Raw genomic sequence first — 24,746 nt, 5'->3', positions numbered from 1 at the left:
ATAAGTTATGCTGCATGGATATTGAAAAGAAACATTTTGGCTCCCAAACTTGACATAGTATCCACCACATATCTTCCATTTACTTTTTTTTTTTTTTTTTTATAAGACAAGTCTCTCTGTCACCCAGGCTGGACTGCAGTAGTGCAATCTCGGCTCACTGCAACCTCTGCCTCCAGATTTAAGCAATTCTCTGTGTCAGCCTCCCAAGCAACTGGGAGCCAGGCACTCACCACCATGCCTGGCTAATTTTTGTATTTTTAGTAGTGACAGGGTTTCCCCATGTTGGCTGGGCTGGTCTCAAACTCCTGACCTCAAATAATCCACCCATCTCAGCCTCCCAAAGTGCTGAGATTACAGGTATGAGCCACCGCGCCCAGCCCAAACATCTTTTTTCCTTTTTTATATTAATAGTATAAATAGGCTGCACAATAGTGAGCGAGCATAAACTCTTTGAAAGCAAAATCCACACTCTAATTAATATTTTTCAACAACAAAGAGCCTTTTGCCTTTCATTATATTCAGTATGAATACACATGTCAAACGTACATTATACAACATGACCTAAAGAAAAATAAGACGAGATGAGAAAGGAATGTACAACATCTCAAAGGAGATGCTGAAACTCGCCAACCACTATACATCATAGCTCATTACAAATTTGCATTAATCTCCTCCGTGTCAAAAAGGGACTTTTCAAAGCAAAATTTATCGTGCCCTGGTTAGTCATAAGTATAAATCTTTTAGGAAAAAGTCAACAGAGTGTACCATAGCTCATTGATAAGTTAATTACCAGTGAGACAAAGCATGTGATCAATGGCTTTGGGGGAAGGCTCTGTTTAATATTTATTACAGTAACCACAAAAGCCTTCCTGCTATGAATTAAAGTCACCCTCAACATTTTAATTCCAGCTACTGAGTGATTAGAGAAATAATAGGTAGCTGCTGATAACATTTCAGCGCTTTAATATAAACAACTGTGACAGTCTGTAGACCTTAACTGTATATGGAGTCTCTAAATGTATTTGATTGTTAGTGCAGGTCTCCTAAGGGGTAAAGCGGAGGAGACAGGAAAGGAAAAGAAAAGCATACTTCTAAACATCATAAAATATACCTGTCACCAGTTCTTAATTTTCTAGTTTCAGAAACCTTCGAAATTTTGATCAAAGACATGAAGTCTCACTCTTAGAAACTGTATAGACATACACAAACACATCATTTTACTTTTAATGTCAGGGGGTTCACTGCCTTCAGTTTAAATGTCCCGTACTACATAGTCATTATACTGCATATACAGTAATAAAAAAAAAAAAGGGGGGGCACCAATGACAAAGAGGTCAAATCTAAACAGAGTTAAGAGATAACAATCGCAATACTGATGGTTTTAAAAGTAATAATTATAATGATTTTTACATTCTTGAAACACACTGATTAAGTAACATATATTTCCTACAAAATGCAGTCACAAACTTATTTTAGCTAGCTCCCTTCTTCCTAAACAAAGACTTGTACAGAGACAATTACTAATTAAAACCAATTTACTGAGCACTCACAATGCAAGAGTCTGCTGAAAACGAAAACTACTGACCCAAATAGTTTTCCTAGGTTATAGTCTGTAGCATACTGCTCTAATTGTTTAACTTAATCCTTGTTCTTTTGTAAATCCTTGTTCAAATGTAAATTACATCTGGCAGAGTCTCAGAGCGTGAGCATCTGATTTTTCCTGTTGATCTCCATAAATACAAATTACAAATCTCTGCTTCCTCATATATAAGTAAAAGGAGAGCGGAGAACAAGCTGACTCAGTTCAACAAATTAGAAGGGATTTAAACAAATCTAAATGCAAACTTTATATATTTGGTTAGAGGAACAGAAGATTAAAAATATAATGACTCACATACATGTGCTTTCAGAAAATGATTTATTAATGGATTACCAAATAAAACACTGTAATTATGAATTTCACTGGTCAAATTTACCTTCTTACAGTCTTTAGGACCAATAGATAGAAGAACATGTATACAACCACACAGTCCTTTCTTACATCCCATTTGTTGGATGAATGCCCCACAGGATTTTAACAAAAGCATTATTTATTCAACAGCTGAGGATCTAACAAAATTAAAAAGCAATAACTACCTCTCAATCTGAGGAATTCATCTTTATGTGTCTAACAGTCCTCAAATACACTTTTAATCATGTTTAAATGTTCTCACTCATAGGCGGGTGTTGAACAATGAGAACACATGCACACAGGGAGGGGAGCACTACACACTGGGGTCAGTTGGGGGGAAATAGGGGAGGGAGGGTGGGGGGTGGGAAGCTGGGGAGAGATAGCAAGGGGAGAAATGCCAGATGTAGGTGATGGGGAGGAAGGCAGCAAATCACACTGCCACGTGTGTTCCTATGCAACAATTTTGCATGTTCTTCACATGTACCCCAAAATGTAAAATGCAATAAAATAAATAAATGGGAAAAAAAAATGACATATATGACAAAAAAAATACTCAAAGATACTTGAGATACAAGAATTTTTGAGTATTTTTTTGTCATATATTCCCTATCTGCCTACCTAGAAAAATCTCTAATTACTAAAGAATTTTAAAATCTTTCTTAATTTTAGATTTCTTACAATAATTTCTCAAAAGAATATAACACTATTGAACATAAATGACTAAATACGTGGGATACTTAGAAACAACCACCCACCTAGAAAAATCTCTAATTACTAAAGGACTTTTGAACCTTTCTTAATTTTAAATTTCTTAATTTCTCAAAAAAATACAACACTATTGAACATAAATGACTAAATATATGGGATATCACAAACCCACTTTAGTGGAACCCCTAAGGACACCTGAGGAATTTTACTTATTATAACACTTTGCCAACCATCCATTTATTTATCCTCATGTCACTTTTATTTTTTATTTTTTTGAAGACAGGGTCTGACTCTGTCACCCAGGCTGGCGTGCAATGGCTCAAACAGCTCACTGGAGCCTCCTGCCTCAGTCTCCTGAGTAGCTGGGACCACAGATTTGCACCACCAAACCCAGTTAATTTTAAACAAATTTTTGCAGAGATGGGGTTTTGCCATGTTGCAAAGGCTGGTCTTCAAATTCTGGGCTCAAGTGATCCTCTCGCCTTGGCCTCCCAAAGTGTTGGCATTAAAGGTAAGCCACTGTGCCCAGACTCAATTTTTTTTTTAAATAAACAGCTTTAAGATATAATTTATATGCCACACAATTTACTCAAAGTGTACAATTCAGTGATTTTTAGCATATTCACAGAGTTATGAAGCCATGATCACAATTAATTTTAGAACATTCTCAATACCCCCAAAAGAAATGCCATATCCATCAGCAGGCACTCTCCATTTCCCCCAGTTCCTCCAGGCCTAGGCAACCATCAATCTACTTTCTGTCTCTACGAATATGCCTGCTCTGGGCATTTCACAATAAAATCATACAATACATGGTCCTTTATGACTGGCTTCTTTCACTTAGTATAATGTTTCCAAAGTTCATCAATGTTATATATAGCATGTCACCACTTCATTCCATTTTATGAATTCCACTGTATAAATATATCACATAGTATTTACTCATTCATCAGTTGATGGACATTTGGTGCCTTATGATAAAAATCTTTTTTTTTTTTTTTTTTTTTCCCTCTTTTGAGACAGAGTCTCGCTCTGTCGCCAGGCTGGAGTGCAGTGGCATGATCTCGGCTCACTGCAAACTCTGCCTCCCGGGTTCAAGTGATTCTCCTGCCTCAGCCTTCCAAGTTGCTGGGATTACAGACGTCCACTACCATGCCTAGCTAATTTTTGTATTTTTAGTAGAGACGGGCTTTTACCATCTTGGACAGGATGGTCTCAATCTCTTGACCTCGTGATCCACCCACCTTGGCCTCCCAAAGCGCTGGGATTACAGGTGTGAGCCACCGTGCCCAGCCTCTTTTTTCTTAAAAGAATTTTTTTAGTCTTCAAAAAATACCTTTATTTACAACTTTTGTAGAAGAAATTTGGCAATTTATATTTACAATTTTATTTACAATTTAAATGCTCATAGTGTTTTACTAGGTTTCCACTTCAACTAAGTTATATTAAGAAAATTATTGGCCAGGCATGGTGGCTCATGCCTGTAAACCCAACACTGTAGGAGGCCAAGGTCGGGGGATCATTTGAGGCCAGGAGTTTGAGACCAGCCTTGGCAACATGGCAAGATTCCACCTCTACAAAAAATTTAAAAATTAGCAAGGCTTACTAGTGTGCTCGCAACTGTAGTCTTAGTTACTCAGGAGGCTGAGGCTGGAGGATCCTTTGAGCCCAGGAGTTTGAGGCTACAGTGAGCTATAACCATACCACTCACTGCACTCCAGTCTGGGTGACAGGAACGGACTCTGTCAGAAGAAGAAAGAAAGAAGAAAGAAGTAGAAGAACAAGAAAGAAGAAGAAGAAGAAATGAGGAGGAGGAGGAGGAGGAGGGGGGAAAGAGGAGGAGGAGGGCGGAAAGAGAAAGGGGAGGAGGGGGAGGGGGAAAAGGAGGAGGGAACAGAAAAGGAGGGAAGGGGAGGGGAGGGAAGAATTAGTGAAGAGGGATATAACAGGAATATATCAATGATGCTCTCTGGAGCACTGTTTATAGTGAAAAATTGAAAATAGTCGAAATGTCCACCAATAGAGGATTAAGCAAAGAAATTATCATTCATCCACATAAAGAAATATAATATAGCATTAAAAAGAACAAGGTAGGCACACATCTATTAACAAGAAAAGGAAGGCATTATTCTGTTAAGTTAAAAAAGCAGGTTAGAGAACAGTTCATTAGATATTATTTATGCAAAACATATGCATACGTAAATATACACAGGTGCCTGAACACACACCCATATTCTTTCTTCCTCAAAGAATACACTCCAAACTTTTAGAAATGACTGCTCTTAGAGAGTAAAGGGGAAGAAAGGAGATTTTTTTGTTTATTATTTCTCCTCTCTTAACCAGAAAGAAAAGCAGAAAAAAAAAAAAAATCTTTAAAGCCCCTGTGTAATAGACGTCATGTAATGGAAATTACAAAAATTCCTTGGGTTCTTTCTCTGCCTCCATCAAATTCAGAGGTAGATGCCTGGGTGCACTGAAGATTCCCCATCCCCAGTTACCCACCAGCATGGCCGAAGAAGGCACTGATGGTGGTGGTGTCATGGATGTTAATACTGCTTTATAAGAGTAAATTCACAAAGCTGGCGAAGCTTTAGACAAGCATCAAGCCCATCTTTGTGTGCTTGCACCCAACTATGAGACTGTGTATATTAAGTTGGTGCAGGCCTTTTGTGTTGAATACCAAACCAACCTAATTATGGCTGATGACAACAGAAGACTAGGGGAATAGGTAGGCTTCTGACAAAAAAACTAACAAAGGAAAAAAAACCATAAAGTGGCTGGTTGCAATTATGCAGTTGTGCGGTAGGACTATGGCAAAGAAACTCAGGCCAATGATACCAATGAGGAGAACTTCAAATGCAAGAAATTAACAGAATATTTAGCTCACATTTCTCAAATTTTTTTTTTCTTGGAAATGGATTTAAAACAATCAAATCAGCATTTTTCCAACATCTCAATTTGTATAGTTCAAGGATCACATCTTCCCCCTTTTAGGGAATAGATGATTGATGGTTTTCACAAATCCCCTCATCCCTTAGAATAGCTGCTCAATAAATATGGCTGACTAAATATGCTACCATTGTTACATTTTAAGTATGATACACAGCATAATTTAAAATATATTATTAGGCTTCTTTGGAAAAACTTTTCTAACTTTTCATATTAATAACCTGGTTTTACAGTCTTTTCAATATTATATCTTCCTTTATATTTAAGACATTTTCACAAACCAAAGCTAAATTGTCTATTACATGCATTTTTACAAGGATTTTGTTTTGTTTTGTTTTGTTTCTGTTGATGTTAGAGACAGGATCTTGCTCTTCTCACCCAGGCTGAAATGCAGTGGTGAGACCACAGCTCACCACAGCCTCAAACTCATGGGCTCAAGGGATTCTCCCTCCTTAGCCTCTTGAGTAGTTGGGACCACAGGCCCACAGCATCCCACCTGGCTAATTTAAAAAGAAAAAAAAAATGTTTTTAAGAGATGGGGTCTTGCTATACTGTCCAAGCTAGTCTCAAACTCCTGGCCTCAAGTAACCCATCCATCTTGGCCTCTTAAAGTACTGCGATAGCACTGGGATTACAGGTGTGTGCCACCACACCAGGCTCATTAAAAAAAAAAAAAATTGTAGAGATTGAATATCTCTCTACAAAAAATGCTGGTGCCAGGGTGGTCTTGAACTCATGGGCTTAAGCAATCCTCCTGCCTCTGCCTCCCAAAGTGCTGAGATTACAGGTGGGAGCCACGGCACCTGGCCTACAAGTATCATATGTCTTTACATTCAGAATCCCTCAATATGAGATTTGATCTGGTCTAATCTCCTTGATATACAAGCTGAGACTAGTTTCCACAGGTGTTAAAGTTACTCCAGATCCTTCTATTAGTAGTAAAGCCAGGGCTAGAACCAAGAACCTGGGTTTCTACTATTTTGATTTAAATATAACAACAACAAACTCTATTCTACCAATTCATTTAATACCCACTCTGTTTTCTTTCATTTCTGAAGTGCTCACTTGAGTAACAGATAGGGCAAAGTTTCATGTAGACTTTTCCCCCTTCACACCAATCTGGATATCTGACCAAACAAATTACATATACAATAAGCAGAATCTTCCCTATAATTTCCACAAATATACTTGAACCAGTGCTTTTCTTGAGCCCATACAAGAATACATTCACCATATTGGATGTAATCCCAAAAAAGCCACTTCTGGGTTTAAGTTTGTCTTATTTCAGTACAGCAATGCAACTAATCTTAATGATTTGGTTGTTTGGAAAAGATAATAGCTGAAGACAAAGCCATGGTTTATTAAAGCAAAGAAACTGTATGCTAAGTCTATAAGCTAGCAATTTCCTATTTTCCGTGACTCCTTTCAGAGTCTCAGGATGAGGCTGCACCAATTCAATGTAGTTTGTTTCCATGCATTAACCTCTACAGTTAATTCATGCCAATTTATGTTCATACATCTACATTTTTGCCTAAATACATACAAATGTATTCATCTCATCAACCACTGCCTTTTATATTTAAAGGCAATGCCACTGATAGTGATTGCTATTCTTGTATACAGGTTTGCCTGAAAAGACAGCCATATTTTCCAGACAATGTTTAAAAGTCTATTAACATTGCTTTTAAATCTATAGTCAAGCATTTTGAGTGTGGACAGTCAGCAAAGCAACTGACTTAGGTTCACAGTGCCGGGCTCCACTTATCGAGTGTTAACACATTCAACCCTTATAACCATAGGATGCAAGTACTATCATCCTCATTTACAAATGAGGACGTTGAGGCATGGAGAAGACAGGTAACTCGTCCAGGATCACACAGTAATAACTGAAAAGGCTAGGATTTACTTTCAATCTGGCTCTAGAGTCTGTGCCTTTAACTACTGCTGTGTGTTACTACACTCAACAACAGGTCCATTACAAAGAAGGTCCACAAAAATCCAGCACATGCACACTTTTTCAAAGACCATCATCCATGCAGCCGAGTGCCATCTGTTCATGGTTCTCCCTAACTGGCAGTCTTGTCCATTATGTACTTTGTGCCTAGCACTGCAAAAGCAACCAAGATGGAAATGGGAACCAAATATGCAAGAGATTTAATAGCTAGGTAGAGACACAAGTTATGCCTAAGCAGCAAAGGCAGTGTTAGGTTGTGATAGTATGGTGAGAGATATATCTATACATACATACATACATACATACATACATACATACATTGGTTTTTGTCCATGGTTCCTGGCTCACAACTCCCATACCCCTTGTTACAGTCTTTTGCTATAATGTTGGGCCACTTGAGGTCTCAGGAGCAGGTCTCAGGGAATAGATTCTCTCTCACTGACCTTCTCCTGGTTGTGACCTTCTCCTTTTTTGATCTGGTTGTGGATCAAAAAAATCCTCATTCCAGAGAGGGTCCTGCTCCATATTCTGGAGGAAGAAATGCTGCATAGAGAGGCTAAGAATGAACTGAATAAACAGGACTTGCTAGGTTTCCCCACTCCATCTATTAGTATGAGATCACAACCTTTCTGTCCAATCACACTTTCCGTTTTTTTTTTTTCTTTAAGATGAAGTCTCACTCTGTCGCCCAGTCTGGAGTGCAGTGGTACGATCTTGGCTCACTGCAACCTTGCCTCGCAGGCTCAAGTGATTCTCCTGCCTCAGCCTCCTGAGTAGCTGGGATTACAGGTGCTCACCACCATGCTCGGCTAATTTCTTCTATTTTTAGTAGTGGCAGTGTTTCACCACATTGTCCAGGCTGGTCTCAAATTCCTGACCTCAAGTGATCTGCCCACCTCGGCCTCCCAAAGTGCTAGGATTACAGGCGTGAGCCACCATAACCAGCCCCAATCACATTTTTATACTATCCATATTCAATTATGCCTATGTAACAAGGCCTCCATAAAAACCCACAAGGACAAGGTTCAAAGAGCTTCCAGAACACTGAACACATGGAGGCAGCAGACAGGACAGTGAAAAAGAACTCATCCACATGCTGGGAGGGTGGCGTACCCCATCTCCACAGGGACAGAAGCTCCTCTGCTAGGGACCCTTGCAGATCTCACCCTATGTATCTCTTCATCTGGTTGCTTACTTGTATCCTTTAAGATAACCTTCATAATAAACTGGTAAATATAAGAACTCCTCTGAGTTCTGTGAGCCCCTCCAGCACATTAATCAGACCCAAAGAGGGGTTCCTGGGAACCCCAACTTGAAGCTGGTCAGTCAGAATTTCCAGAAGCCCAGACTTGTGACTGACGTCTAAAGTAGGGGCAGTCTTGTGGGACTGAGCCCTCAACCTGTGGGATCTGACACTACCTCTGGGTAGACAGTGTCAGAACTGAATCAGAGGACACCCAGCTGGTGTTCACTGCTTGTTGGTGGGGGAAATCCCCAGACATTTGGCCATAGAAGCCCTGTGTTGATTGTTATGGTATGAGAGCAGAGGAAAAACACAATTTGAGTTTTTTCCAAAACACAGGTTTATCACAATATTTAAAGACATGACGTGTCTAATAGCCAGAGAGAGTTGTTTGGTGTTACTCCTGTTCACACTGTCATAAAGCTTAACATGACGATGGCTTCACGCACCTTTTCAAAACACTCTAAAAGAACAGCCTGAGGTCTTAGAACAGTCTTCCTCTAGGAAACATTCACAGAAAACATTTTCAATGGTGAAATGTCTCTAAAAGCTCTCACCAAACCCTGCCTTTGAAGCAGCTTCTGTCCGATAACCTGACACAGAAATAAAAAGCTTCTCATATAATAGACACCTGTCTCTACAAGCTGCCAAGCTGCCATCCACAGTTACAGTTACACCTCAGGCACAATGAGGGACTTAACCAAAGAATACTCACAGCTATTCTAACCAATTGCGACCTGTCTTTGGTGGCATTAATTTCATCTACCATCTCTAGATGATTATCGGATCAACCTAAATTCCTCAAAAGATATCGAAGGTGTTTGTCAAAGCTCTTCCCCAAAAAATTTTCTCTGACTCTCCATTCCTCTCAGCAGAAATGTTCCTCTCAACTGCTTTTTAAGAATACTTATATTTGCATATGGTGCTCTGGACAGCACACAGCTGTCTACATCTGGTTAGACACATCAAACTTCTGAGTAACTGAAATTGCTAAGTAAAAGTTCTATAAATAGCCAAATACACAGTCTATTGCTTATAACATTCGTTTAGAAGCTATATTTAGTAAAAACTATTCTCTATAGATGTAGTACAGCTGTTACTTGAATTTTGAGACACAAAGACTACAATAGGTATTCTAACAGCAGTTCACTTCTTCTATCAACTATCCTCATATTTCAAATTTGACAGCTGTATTCCATTTCTTCATCTTCACCCTGAATATACAATGTGATATTTTAATTCCATTTATTCCATCTAATCCACTGTCAAGGTGTTTTACTCATCCAAGTGCAAAACTGATTTTCAGCTACTACTTATCTTCTTCAATACCTAAAAATCCAATTATAAAACCATGTTGACAATGCTAACATTTTTGTCTTTTTGTTTTTGAGACAAGGTCTCACTCTGTGCCCAGGCTAGAGTGCAGTAGTGCAATCATGTCTCACTGCCACCTCTATCTCCCAAGCTCAAGCAATCCTCCCACCTCAGCCTCCCAAGTAGCTCCCAAATAGCCTCTCAAGTAGCCACTGTGCCAGGCTTTTTTTTAATTGTATTTTGTAGAGATGGGGTCTCACTATTTTGCCCAGGCTGTGTCATTTATCGCTAAAAAAAAAAAAAAAAAAAAAAAAAAAAAAAAAATACTGTAAGCCACATACAGGTCACTGTTTAAGGAGCTACACACACCTTATCACTCAAAGTTTACTCCATGCTAGGTATACAATGACAAACAAAACTAACATCATGACTGAAGCTTCATAAGAGCTTCTAGAGACGGTCTCACCTATGTTATAGGGCTTGTATAAAAAATAGCCATGCCCATACAAAGCTATGTATTTTAAGCAAATTTGCAAACTACCCTTTATTACTTATACTATGCACTATGTTTGGGAGCTGCAATGCAAAAAAAGAGTTTTATAAAATATTCTGTTATCACCAAAAATAAAATTCTCGGAATACCAGATGTTTCTCTGTAGGAACACGTAAGAGTCAAGGGCTGGAAAGCAGCAGAGGAAAGAATGTATTCTTAGAAAAATAAACTGGATAGAAACAGGCAGTCAGTGTAAACAACTCTAAAATAAAATGATCTCCATACCTTCTGTATCAACAAGTAGAGAGTAGTCCTCTTGAGGCAGGATTATTTTCAATTATATTTCTTAAACCTCCACATTAACTCAAAACAAACATGAAAATCAGGGATGTCTTATGGTAGTTTTCCTTATTGAATTAAAAGCTCTCAATTCAGCTGGGCATGGTGGCTCACGCCTATAATCCTAGCACTTTCAGAGGCCAAGGCTGGCGGATCAACTGAGGCCAGGAGTTCAAGACCAGACTGACCAACACGGAGAAACCCTGTCTCTACTAAAAATACAAAAGTAGCCAGGTGTAGGGGCACATGCCTGTAATCCTAGCTACTCAGGAGGCTGAGGCTGGGGAGTCACTTGAACCTGGGAGGCGGAGGTTGAAGTGAGCTGAGATTACACCATTGCACTCCAGCCTCAGTAACAAGAATGAAACTCCATCTCAAAAAAAAAAAAAAAAGTTCTGAGTTATCACCAATCAACATGTCCTCCCCAAAAGGTGGCTAAAATATAGAAAAAGGTTTATCATGCATTCATTTTGAATGGCACTGTGATTCCTCAACCCATGGAGAAATCTTAGGAGTTAAAATCTGTCAATAAGGTAAAATCACAAGTAAAGGGTATGAGTCAATGGGAAAATCACTCTTTAGTAACTAAAAAGTTAACATTCTTTGAGAGTAGAAAAAAGTGAGAGTATGAAAAATAATTTCAGATTTTGCCTTAACTGGAAATGCTAATGGACCAGCCTGTGGGCACCAACGTTTGTTACTGAACTTAACAAGTGAATTATAACTAAAAATAACAGTGCTAAACTTTAAAACTAAGATGTTTTTGCTAAGCAAACTCTTCTGACAATTAGGTATTTTTTTTCTATATGTTAACTATGCATTTATGAATTTGATCATCCTGGCTAACAAATCAGTGACCATCTTGGAGTAATAACCTTTAACATTATTACCCAAAGAGGATTGTCTTATATCAATTACAGTTGGGGTGGGGGTACCTAGCAGCTCCTTCCTTTACCCAGGGGATATATCCAGATCATCACCTCTCAGGAGGAGGTGAGATTTGTAAGTTGATCCAAAGGGACATGGGTTTTAAATGTTTGAGAAAGACTTTTACATGTCATTCCTCAGAGGAATATTCCCAGGAGAATAAAGGAACGTAAAGAATGGTGGTGTCACACATATATTTATACATATATTTGTGTCTAGGCTTATTATCCACAACCTTGCATTGTCTCAAAAATTCTCAGATCAGAGTTCACCATCATGGTTGCTTCATAACTATTTTTTCCTCAATCCCTTGCCTCACAGATGAATAAACTTGCTTATTTTTAGATCGTTGCAGCAAATATATTATTTTCTATCTCTTCCATTGGAATTGGCAATATTAGTGTGTAGAAGATATTCATCATGATATTAAAATGACCACTTTATGAATAGGTTACCTGCAGTGTCTTGTAGGGTCTCCAAGATTAGGGCCCATGTTTAAACCTATATTGGTACCCCCATTCCTCAGCTTTGTACCTGCCACATGATAGGAACTCAATAAAAACTTTCTTTGCACTGAAAAAAAAAAAAAAAAGAATTGTGGTGTCTATCATATAGTAGTGCAGGAGAAACAGCCAAGTAAAAGTAAAATGAGCTGGGAAGAAACTCCTACTAACTTCATCATGAAGGAATGAATTCACAGTATAACGTATCATTCATCCTTTCATTGTTTTTGAGCATGAATTGAGTACTGAACACTGCACTAGACACCTTTCATGATCCAAAGTAGGAGAAGCCTCCTTTCAAGGAGTGTAGCATTTTTCAGCTTAAAAAATTATTAAACAGCAGATCAACAAGTTCATAAAAATATGGTTAAAATTATCTGTATAACGTTACAGGGGCTTAACGTTAAGCCAAGAGTCAGAGAAAGAGTCTTAAAGGAAGATACATGCTGAAACATCCAAAAGGAACCAATGAACGTGAGTTTGCAGAAAGGCTAAAAGACCATCTTGGACTGGAGAAAATACAGAAGTGGAAACTGGGATGTGCAGCTTAATGAGAGCTGGACTTGGCAAGGGGATGGAACTTACCAGTGTGGGTTGGTAAGGGGACTTGGAAAGGAACTGGGATTACAAAGGTGTAAGTAGCAACTGATGTGGGATAATGAATACGTCATTAAGATATGTGATAAATCATGTCCCAGCAGGAAAGGGACCGGAAACTACCACAAAATTGGCCCAACAAGCACCAAGCATAATTGTAAACCCTTTATATTCTCCCCAAATTAAGATGGACCATGTAGAGTCAAACTTCACTTTTAATATTTCACCAACTGACTACCGTAAATTCGACATTAAACAAAATGGCCCAGTGACTGTATTTATGAGAGAGATGTTATTGAAGTTACTGTTCTCTAAATCACACCGTAAGAGGACAGAAAGATACTTCACCCAGGGCTTAGTAAGTAGAATAGCTATGTTCTTTTTGAGGAACTAGCTTGTTTTCTTCTTATATACAATTGTATAACAGTATTTTCCTGTTTGCACAGGCTTCTAGGATCCTCCAACCAAATACAACGTCCACCTCCGGCAACAACATAGATTACAGCGCATACTATGTGTCTTACCTCTAGTTTCAAATTCTTCTCTGATTCTCCCTTTAGTGGGGATATCCTCCTGTAAACCCAGCGTTTGTCTGTGTTCTAGGGTGCTCTGTGTTTGGTTGGTAATATTGTTTATTTTCCACAAATTAATATTTCAGAATTGGGATACATTTGACAATCAAGGTTTAATAGTTCAACTGGCAAGGTTCTTCTTTCTTTTGTGTGGCACCTACATACCAATGTGTCTCATAACTGATGGTATTTCAGGTACATTGAAAATACGGTAATAGGCCAGGTATGGTGGTTCATGCCCGTAATCCCAGCGCTTCAGGAAGCCAAGGTGGGTGGATCACCTGAGACCAACCTGGCCAATACAGTGAAACCCCATTTCTACTAAAACTAGAAAAATTAGATGGCTGTGGTGGTGCATGCCTATAATTCCAGCTACTCAGGAGGCTGGGGCAAGAGAGCTGCTTGAACCTGGGAGGCGCAGATTGCCGTGAACTGAGATCGTGCCACTGCACTCCAGCCTGGATGACAGAAGGAGACTCCATCTCAAAAAGAAAAAAGAAAAAAAAGTAATAAATTGAAGAACAGGTTTGAAACATCCATAAAATGTCATGCTTTTGTTGCAAAGGCTGAGGAGAAGAAGCAGTAAGTCACAAGAGAGACCATTAAAAAAAAGTGGAGGAGAAAATGTGTACAGGCAAGTGGCGAGGGAGGGAACAGAGGACATGGACCACAGAGATGAGCATAGCCAGGAAGAGCCAGCAGCCAGAGAGGCTCCGCTTGAAAGAGGGTGGGGCAGGACACAGCCATCTGTACCGGCCCTGCCCTCGTGAACAGCTGATGCTGGTGTGGGGGCCGAGGGCAAGTCGGCCTGAGTCTGGATGTCATCCACAGACACCCCGAGACAGCTCAGCCACAGAGTACTTCTGTTATACCTACTCTGGCCAAATTCCCGTGGTTCATTCTCTCTCTCGTTCTTCCCCGCCCCCCCCCCCCCCTCTCTCCCCCCCCCCCCCCCCCGCCCTTTCCTCTTAGCTTCCATATGTTGGAGGTGTAACACAGCCAATCTACAACTTTCCATTTAATTGGAATCTTCCTCATGCTTGACTCGTATTTTATTTCTCCAATTAGTTGTGGATTAATGACAATGCAATGAATAGAATCAAGCTGATATTACCAGCCAGCCCCAAATTTTCTTATTCAGATGCATCTGATTCAGTCCTTTAGACTGCAGATCTGTCTGCCCCCTCTCCCACCACACTGGAAACTCAAAGTGCATAAAGATAATTGTTTATCCCATATGATTATAATTACATAACCAGAGGGTCTAGCCATGAAAGAATTTTGCTTCTCTTTAAATGTTGTGATCAGTGGAAGTGGGATGAGGGAGTAAGACTGTCATGTGAAAGGCCGGGTGCAGTGGCTCATGCCTGTAATCCCAGCACTTTGGGAGACCGAGGCAGGTAGATCGCCTGGGGTCAGAAGTTCGAGACCAGCCTGGCCAACATGGCAAAGCTCCATCTCTACTAAAAATACAAAAAGAATTCCAGCTACTTAGGAGGCTTAGGCAGAAGAACTGCTTGAATCTGGGAGGCAGAGGCTGCAGTGAGCCAAGATCATGCTATTGCATTCCAGCCTGGGCAACAAGAGTAAAACTCCATCTCAAAACAAAACAAACAAACAAACAAAAAACAAAAGAAAAAAAGAGTGTCATATGAAGTAACATGAATAGATAAAGTCTTACCATATGAAAAAATATATATTACTGATGACTACAAAAGGGATATCTGTCTATCCCTTTTGTGATCACCAGATTTGGAGGATAGCTATGTTCTGTATTTTTTTTCTGTTGAGAAAGAGTCTTGCTCTGTTGCCCAGGCTGGAGTGCAGTGGCACGATCTCAGCTCACCGCAACCTCTGCCTCCTGGGTTCTAAATATTCTCCTGCTTCAGGCTCCCAAGTAGCTGGGATTACAGGCATGCCCCACCACGCCTGGCTAATTTTATATTTTTAGTAGAGACCAGGTTTCACCATGTTGGCCAAGCTGGTCTTGAACTCCTGACCTCATGATCCACCCACCTTGGCCTCCCAAAGTGCTGGGATTACAGGCATGAGCCACCACGCCCAGCCAATATATTCTATATCTTAATGGTGATGGTGGTTAATCAGGTATACGCAATTGTAAAAACCAAGAACAGGTACCCTTAAAATGGGTGCATTTTATTGTAGATGAATTTATACCTCAGCTAGGCACAATGACTCATGCTTGTAATCCTAGCACTTTGGAAGTCTCAGGCAGGAGGATAGCTTGATTCCAGGAGTTTGTAGTTACGGTGAGCTAGTATCACGCCACTGCACTCCGCCTGGGTGGACAGAATGAGACCCTGTCTCTAAACACCCACACCCACAGACACCCATACGCCTCAAAAAGGTTAATTTTAAAGTATATTATCCAAGAACTAATTATTACATTTAGAGGAAATCAGTTTCATTAACTCTTTTCCTTCTCTTTTAGCAACTCATACCATAGACATTTCCCTAATTCCTATAAAACACCCCTGAAAAATGCAAAGGATAATCAGAAAAGACCAAATTTCTACTTTTTACAAAATCATTCACTGGCCTAAAAGGATGTTGTAATAAATCTTGCCTGTGGCTCTTGAAAGTTGACATCAAGTAACTGTACTTTATTGCCCTCAAAGATATTTATTTTAAAAAGCAAAGATTAAAATATATACTAAACCCAATCATGGGATAAAATATAAGTAAATCAAATTTATAAAAATCAGTAGAAAAGTCAGTGTTATAACTTTACAAAAACAGTAGAAAATGTCAGTGAGGAAGAATATGTAGGTGGAATCCTACCAAAATGAGCAGGCACCAATGCTGCTTTCCTGAAGAGAAAGAAGATTAAAGGCTTTTCTTTTTTTTGTAAAAACATATAAAATCGCTGGGCGCGATGGCTCACGCCTGTAATCCCAGCACTTTGGGAGGCCGAGGCGGGTGGATCACGAGGTCAAGAGATCGAGACCATCCTGGTCAACATGGTGAAACCCCGTCTCTACTAAAAATACAAAAAATTAGCTGGGCATGGTGGCGCGTGCCTGTAATCCCAGCTACTCAGGAGGCTGAGGCAGGAGAATTGCCTGAACCCAGGAGGCGGAGGTTGCGGTGAGCCGAGATCATGCCATTGCACTCCAGCTTGGGTAACAAGAGCGTAACTCTCTCTCCAAAAAAAAAACATATAAAATCAGACAAAAATGATACTTGTCTGGCAAATTTTTTTCATGGGCTTAGGGCAGCAGAACTTCACAATTGTCTTGATTTTAACCTAGATAAATGTTCTTAGAATGCTGAAACTTTCGACTTTTTGAGAGGGAGGCTCTCTGTCGCCCACGCTGAAGTGCAGTGGTGCGATCTCAGCTCACTGTAAACTCCACCCCCCAGGTTCAAGCAATTTTCCTGCCTCAACGTCCTGAGTAGCTGGATTATAGGTGCCTGCCACCACATTCAGCTATTTTTTTTTTTTCAGAAGAGATAGGGTTTCACCATGTTGGCCAGGCTAGTCTCAAACTCCTGGCCTCAAGTGATCCACCCACCTCAGCCTCCCAAAGTGCCGACATTAAGGCGTGAGCCACCTCCCCAGCCCAGGATTTTTAAACTCAAAGGAAACACGTATGTCTCAAATAAAAAGATAGCAAGCTTTCCAAGAAGTCTGGATTAATTTTCTCTAATTGTTCTTAGTGTCATGTTTAGGCATCCTAATCATGTTTAATCTTTTGATATGTTCTGTCTGCAAATTTACTTAGGTGATAAATAAGTGTTGTTTCCACCAAGACTAACCATATAAACCATCTAAAACTTTATAAGAATAGTATTCAAATATGAAAAATCATAGGTAGAGATGAATAAGGTTTTTGTTGTATTTGATTCAAATCTCCCACAGGCCATTTTGATGACCAGTATTTCAATAATTATTGAGAGAAACTGAGAGTTCACATGCAGAAATGGTTCTCTAATCCTTACAAAATTTCACATAGCTTTTACTGAGTCAAAAGTTCCATTCTCTTTTTAGCAGCAGGAAGGAAAATAAATTATTACAAGTGACTCAAAACAAAGCAATTTAACTGTGCTTCATTAGTGAGATGTTTTCAGGGCATAGCTATAAAGATATGTGTGATGTTAAATCTCATTACTTAACCAGTAGCCTTATTAACAGGGTTGATCTTGACCTTGCTATTTTAGGTTTGTCTTTTTGGTGATAGATAACACATTACCTTTAGTTATAATTTTAGATTAAGGAATAACCACAAACTCATCAAATTACTTGCTTGTAAAATTAAAAAGAAGTACAATCTTAATTTATTCCTCAAATAGGGAGGTGATTGGATAAAAGTAAGGCTAAAATGGGGCTGGGCGCACTGGCTCACACCTGCAATTCACAGCACTTTGGGAGGCGGAGGCAGGAGGATCACTTGAGGCCATGAGTTCACTTGAGGTCGGGAGTTCAAGACCAGCCTGGCCAACATGGCAAAACCCCATCTCTACTAAAAATACAAAAATTTGCTGGACATAATGGCGTGTGCCTGCAATTCCAGCTACTGGGGAGGTTGAGGCATGAGAATTGCTTGAACCTGGGAGGCAAATGTTGCAGTGAGCAAAGATCGTACCACTGCACTCCAGTCTGGGTGACAGCAAGATTCTGTCTCAAAACAAACAAACCAAAAGTAAGGCTAAAATGAAAATTAGCAAAGTCAACTCATAAAAATTATGTTTGTGTGTATGTATGTGTTATTTTTTATTTCCATCTCTAAAGTGGCCTAACATAGCAACCTTAGTACCCATGAGAATACCCTGGCACACCCATTAGAATTTGTCTCTAATATCCTTTTTCCCTAAAGGGATTTAGTACCTTGAAACAGTAAGTATTTAAGAGTCTGGGCTTTTTTTTTCTTTTCCTGACATTGAGCAGGAGTCTTTCAAAAGTTATGAAGAATAATGAAAAAATTAAAAAAAAAACCCATGATTTAGAAAACTTTTACTGGTCAACTATAACAATCTAAGCATTAAGAAGAAAGGAGGGGTGAATAAGTACAGCATCTCCTAGATCTAATGCCAACACAACACAGTGCTTTATGGTTTCAACATGGATCAGCATGGATTCACTTGACCACATCCTCCCCATCAGATAATTTGGAGAAATGTATCAAAAAGTGTTTTTGTTATCATTATGTGTCTCACTACTTCAGCTTCATCCTTCTGTCTTATGGTTCTTATTATTGCATGAACCATAATAACACACACTAAGAAAAACAGCTAACACTTTTTGAATATTTGCTGTAAATATTCAAAGTACATTATCTATTTTACATGAAGTTGAAAATTAAAGCACAGTGAGGTTAAGCAGTGTGCCCAAAATCACCCAGCTGGGAAGTGCAGGTGCCAAGATTGGCTGAGGGAGCTTGGGCTCCAGAGTTAATGCTCCTAATGTTGCTTCCTTAATTAGGGAAAGAAAATTCCAAATATTCCAGCAGTACCTAACTTGGTTTAGTAGACACTCTATTCCCTTTTGGTACTAAGCACTTTCTCAGGCAAAAAATAATGTGAGGAGAGAAAAATTTTGGTGAAGGAAGATGTTAAAGATAAAGCAAAACAGAAAATGTCAACAAGACAGAACTTTGACTCGGACTCAACCTCAGCTGAACCTAGTGCCGTAAATTTTTAGATAGTGCTACTGCCTCAAGGCAATATACAATTGTTGTGTTTTCATAATCCTAAAAAAATAAGTAGTTATTCACTCAGTGGTATAAACTACCAAGCACAGGAAAAGGAAAATGCATCACAATGTTAAAAGAATGAGTAAATTGTACTTTAACTCTAGTATCTTATATTTTCAAGGTGTTCAACAGTGAATGGACATCACATTTATTATGAGAAAAAAGCTATGTTAAAAACAAAGCTCTTATAATATGAATAAGGAAAGACAGAACTCATCATATGCGTAATTGCTCAAGAATGGAAAACTAAACTTCTCTAAGGCAGAGAAAAGTATCTGAAGCCTTTCTGGAAGAGTGCAGTTTCTGCAAGAGCAGAGATGCCTGGTTATCCATCACCAGAGTCATAAATGCCTCCCCACGCACACTGCTATCAGCAACAACTTCGTATAAGCTGTTTCCCATCTTTTACTCCCCAAAGGAAAGACCTGCACTGTTAGGTTTCCTCCTGCTCTCAACTGGCCAGCGACTGAGCCGTCTGCCTTCCTGCTCTGAGCTCTGAACCAAGAAGGCTCAGCTAAGGGACTCAGACCCGCTGATGTTTGGCAATCACTGTGAGATGTATCACAAGTAACTTGTTAATAAGGTGCTCATTAGGTAAGTCTGTAAAAGCTTACTTAATAAAGTCTGTGAAGGTCTTAATAAATGCTTAATAAAGCCTGCAAATGGCTTATTTAAAAATATAAATAAAAACAGATTCGGAGTTATCCCCTGTAGACTGCCATCTTCACATGACTTCCATTCCAGTGTACTTTTTGGACGGCATGCTGAGAACTGCCCACAATGCTGAGAACCCCTGGGGAACTGACAAATTTAGGCACATTATTTGACATGTGTCCTGCAGTGGAGAAAAAAAAAATGTTGAAAACTGCCACAAACGGAAGATGCAGAATTAACCCAACAGCCAATTAGGAACCAGAGAACGAAAGTACTCAGAGATGCCCTTACTCACCAGGAGAAAGAAGAGTAAGCAGGCCAGCAGCCCCTGCCACTCACAGGGCTGTCCCAGATTCACAGAGCAACGGACTCCGGGTGCAGGTGGAGGAAGGTGCACTGGCAATCCACCAGTATCTCTCCTTTCTCTCAGGTCTTTCACTCCAGCTCTCTCTCGCTATGATCACAGGTGGAACAACTTCTCATGCTAACTCACAGGAACGTCAACTACATCAGGTTGGTATAGGGTCCACCCATCCAGTCTGGGACCACACACCAGCTCTAGGTGTATAGCTCTGGCAGTATAGGAAATGAAACCCTCCGACCGCACAACTTTGCCAAAGATGGAATTCTCTTCCACTAGTTACCTGCACAGAATCTGCAGCTAATGCTGCTATACAGGTTGTGCAGTGAACGTTAAAAATGTCAACTCTGTCAAAGACTGGCGACCTCCTGGCTGGGTCAACCACTACTTATCTCATTTAGCTCTAGGCAGCTACAGCCTCTGCCTGTCAGCCCAAGGCAGTGGCAGCCAAAGCTGTAAGGGTTTAGAGCTACATTTGTCCTGCCATTACCGCTAAAAGCCACATGACAACACAAGGCTATCATCATGTAACAACTTAAGGCAGAAATCAGCGGTCTCAGAGGGCCCAGACTAGAAGCACTAGAACCACCACTGATGTGACAGACACAGCCTAAGGACTCTCTATCCACAGACTCATCTACCTAGGCACAACTCTTATAAAGTCTATATCACATCTTTCATTGTGTTCAACTATAAAATATCTACGAGGCACTCACAATGTACGAGGCATGTGCTAGCTGCTCAGAGAAAGGATGAGAGAAGAAACAAAAGATAAAAAAGATAAATAAGACACGGGGCTCTGCTCTCAAGGAGTTTACAGTCTAGAGGGTGTGATAAGCCATTTGCACAGATTCTTTGCAGACATGGAACTGGTCACTATCTTTATTTGGAGCAACAGGTTTTGGCCACATGGCTGAAGGCTCTACGTCCAATTGTGGTATCTCCTGCTTTGTACTCTAGTTATTGGGAGCTGGCCCTTTGCCACCTTAAACACAGTATATACTCACTAAGTGTTTGTTGTACTACTTAATTATTTATATTTATTGGATATAAGGTTACTAAGGCTTTAGTTAGCATAGGGGATTCATAGACTGCCAATACTACTTAGTCATACATGATTTCTGAGGAACTGATTGGCTGAAGCCAGTGACACACTGTGTTCAATAATATCAGGTTTCTGTACTTTTATTTTTCTTCCTGAGGGAACTGACTTTATAGTCACCAGACTTATGCTGGGGACTCTTGTTCCAAGGTTTACCATCCTGGAGAGGATGAACTTGATGGCCTCTCTGTTAAAATTCAGAATAGAGAAATATTTTTACTTCCATATCTAGGTCTCTGGCATCCTTAACATGAATATATTTTACTCCAGAACTGTTTATTTTGGAAATCTTTTGGTTTTTGGCACTCATTTGCTGACCAACCAAAATTTGGAAAATATATTTAATAGAAACATTCTAGTTTCCTTTGAATTGTGTTTAAAAAGTTTTAAAATATACCATACAAACTTAAATGCCTGTATATTTATTTGTGTTTTCTTAAATAAGGGATTGATACATGCTTTCTTGCAACAGTTTTTAATCCATTTATTTAATTTAGGTTTTTGCATACAAAAATTTAAGTTTTTGTGTATAGAAATACATAAAAGCAGGCCAGGCATGGTGAGTCATGCCTGTAATCCCAACACTTTGGGAGGCCAAGGCGGGTGGATCACTTGAGGCCAGGAGTTTGAGACTAGCCTCGTCAACATGGTAAAATGCTGTCTCTGCTAAAAATATAAAAATTATATATATATCAGGATGCTGAGAGAGGAGATCCAATGACTGTGTGAAAGTAAATAGATTTCAGATCGGTTACATGCTTCCGGCAATTTGCCAGCTTCAATTACCAGGTAGTTTTCTTTTCCTTTTCTTCTTTTCCCAACTGCTTTCTCTTTACTAACCTTAATGCAATATTTGACTTAAATATCTGCATCCTGGATAGTCCTGGCCATTAAGTGTTAATGACAAGCACCTCCTTTTCCCTAATCCTCTTATTTACTGAATTCTTTCTAAGGATGTTAGTGATAGGCTCAGATAGAAGTACTGAACAGTCATAGGTTATAACCACTTAAAAGCCTTATATCCATTCACCTGAGCAATTTGTCTCCAAAGAGCATACTCTTGGCCACAACGGTTGATAGTGTTTTATAAAGCTACTTATTTATATTCAACAGGTAACTATCAAAACAGCACAAAAGGCAAATAAGAGATTTCCAGGGGAAAAGCTGAGACAAAGTAATTTACAACACTTTTACAAATTTCAATTTTATTTCGGCTAACTTTAAAATAATTGTCGAGGTTATTTCAATACATCAAAATACAAAAAAAAAAAAAGATGTAACCTATCACTCAAAAAATTCAGTGTACATACAAATAACAGAGACTGGCTAACTTTTAAGGGAAAACATCCTTTAGTGATTCATAGTATGGTCTGGCCTGAAGGACCCAAGATGCTCAGAGCTCCAATAGTTGATGTACTATTAGACATCGCAGACACCAGGGACATCTAACTGCACTTCACAGTTCAGGGCTCACATAGCTATGATGATATTTCCAGGAAAAGAGATAATTAATGGCTGACTTCACAAAATTAAATGTATCCAAGGTTTAAATTCTCAGAGTATATCCTTTCTTCTATTCTGGTGTTAATCTGGCCTTTGTTTTATAATAAAATATTAAGATTTAGTTGTGCTTTTTTGTTGTTGTTGTTGTTGTTGTTGTTGTTTTTGAGACAGGGTCTCACTCTGTCACCCAGGCTGGAGTACAGTAGTGTAATCATGGCTCACTGCAGCCTAGAACTTCTGGGTTCAAGTAATCTTCTCATTTCGTCCCTGCGCGTAGCTGGGATTATAGGTGCATACCACCACACCCCGCTAATTTTTCTATTTTTTGTATAGATGGGGTTTTGCCATGTTTCCCAGGCTGGTCTCAAGCTCCTAGGCCCAAGGGATCCTCCAACCTCTGCCTTCCAAAGAGCTGAGACTACAGGAGTGAATCACCACTCCCGGATTGCTTTCGTTTTGGCATGATTACTTGGCATATTTAAAAGAAGTTGGGAACTCTCTGTTTATCCAAATTTTTATTTTTACTGTCTTTTAAAATCCTTATGTCTGGGAACCAATGAGCAAGTGCAGCTAACTGTCACTCTTGGGGGAGAAAAAAAAGCAAAACTAGTTAAATAATAATCTGGCTAGAGAATTAAAAAAAAAAAAAAAAAAAAAAGGACTGCCAGGCCTGGTGGTTTACGCCTGTAATCCCAGCACTCTGGAAGGCTGAGGTGGGCATATCACAAGGTCAAGAGATTCAGACCATCCTGGACATGATGAAACCCCATCTCTACTAAAAATACAAAAACTTAGCTGGGCATAGTGGTGGGCACCTGTAATCCCAGCTACTCGGGAGGCTGAGGCAGGAGAATCACTTGAACCTGCGAGGCGGAGGATGCAGTGAGCCAAGATGGTGCCATTGCACTCCAGCCCAGGTGACAGAGTGAGACTCCTTCTAAAAAGAAAAAAAAAAAAATCCTTTAGGATTACAGTAGACCATCGGTTTTGGAAACTACTTCCAATGCATAATTCATATAAAAATGTAGACAAGACTGTAATCCTAGAAAGAGGAATACTATTCCATCAAAGGCAACAATGCTTCAAGGCTTCAAAAAACTTAAAGTGAGATTACCATGCTAATGTTACCTATTTGTACTGTAACTCTTTGTAAGTCTAGATCCAAAAAGCAGATGCTTAAAAGTGGATAAGCCTGCTCAAATTTAACACCCTTATCTTGATACACCTTCCCCACTACCACCCTACACCCTCTTTATTCAAAACATTATCCTTGAAGAAAGTAATTTTAAGGATCTTCCTCAATGTCATAATGTAACCATTCCCTGTTACAATTTGTATAGTGAATACTAAACTTTCATTAACTGTATAAATAGAAGTAGAGAGCAGAAAGGCAAAACAAAACCAAAAACGGTACTCCATTTAAAAACCTTACAATTACAAAGCTCCAATTACAACTGCAAGTTCAGCTATAAATCTTCACACATTCTCTCTTTAGCTGAGATAATAGATAGGTGGGCACCAAAGGCATCACTTCTGAGGACTTGTTTTATTAAACACCAGAGCAGAAGGTAAGTATGTTTAAAGCCTTGTTAACCTGTTCGACAAACTATACGTGGGTTGACTGTATGTGGCCCTTCCAAAATCCAGGAAAGATCTTTTCAACACTTGCAAGGGATGCCTATGCAAGTGCCTTCTGGTTTTCCTGAGGTTCCAGCTTGAGATACAGAAATATTTACGGTCATTTGCGGTGGATGTGCAGTCTAGGGAGTGTCTCCCCAAGACAACACAAAAGGTCAACAGCAAAGAGCAAAGCTTCCCTTTCCTCATAGGCTTCCTTCCTGTTCCTTGTCTTTGAGACAGAA

At 39.5% G+C, this 24,746-nt stretch overlaps 1 protein-coding gene and 1 long non-coding RNA gene across 14 annotated transcripts in view; one reads left to right on the top strand and one right to left on the bottom strand.

Annotated features, from left to right (window-relative positions):
- KIF13A (kinesin family member 13A) overlaps window positions 1–24,746 on the bottom strand; it is a 225,525-nt gene that overhangs the window by 189,437 nt on the left and 11,342 nt on the right. The gene's annotated exons all lie outside the window — the stretch shown is intronic.
- On the top strand, window positions 14,378–20,374 carry LOC116529748. The gene is made up of 3 exons (XR_004259651.1): window positions 14,378–14,460; window positions 18,187–18,191; window positions 20,363–20,374. It is a non-coding gene; the product is annotated as an uncharacterized LOC116529748 (long non-coding RNA).

Source organism: Sapajus apella, unplaced genomic scaffold (genome assembly GCF_009761245.1).
Source record: "Sapajus apella isolate SASKATOON/1434 unplaced genomic scaffold, GSC_monkey_1.0 scaffold63, whole genome shotgun sequence".
Classification (NCBI taxonomy): Eukaryota; Metazoa; Chordata; class Mammalia; order Primates; family Cebidae; genus Sapajus; species Sapajus apella.
This window is presented reverse-complemented; position numbering and strand designations above follow the sequence as displayed.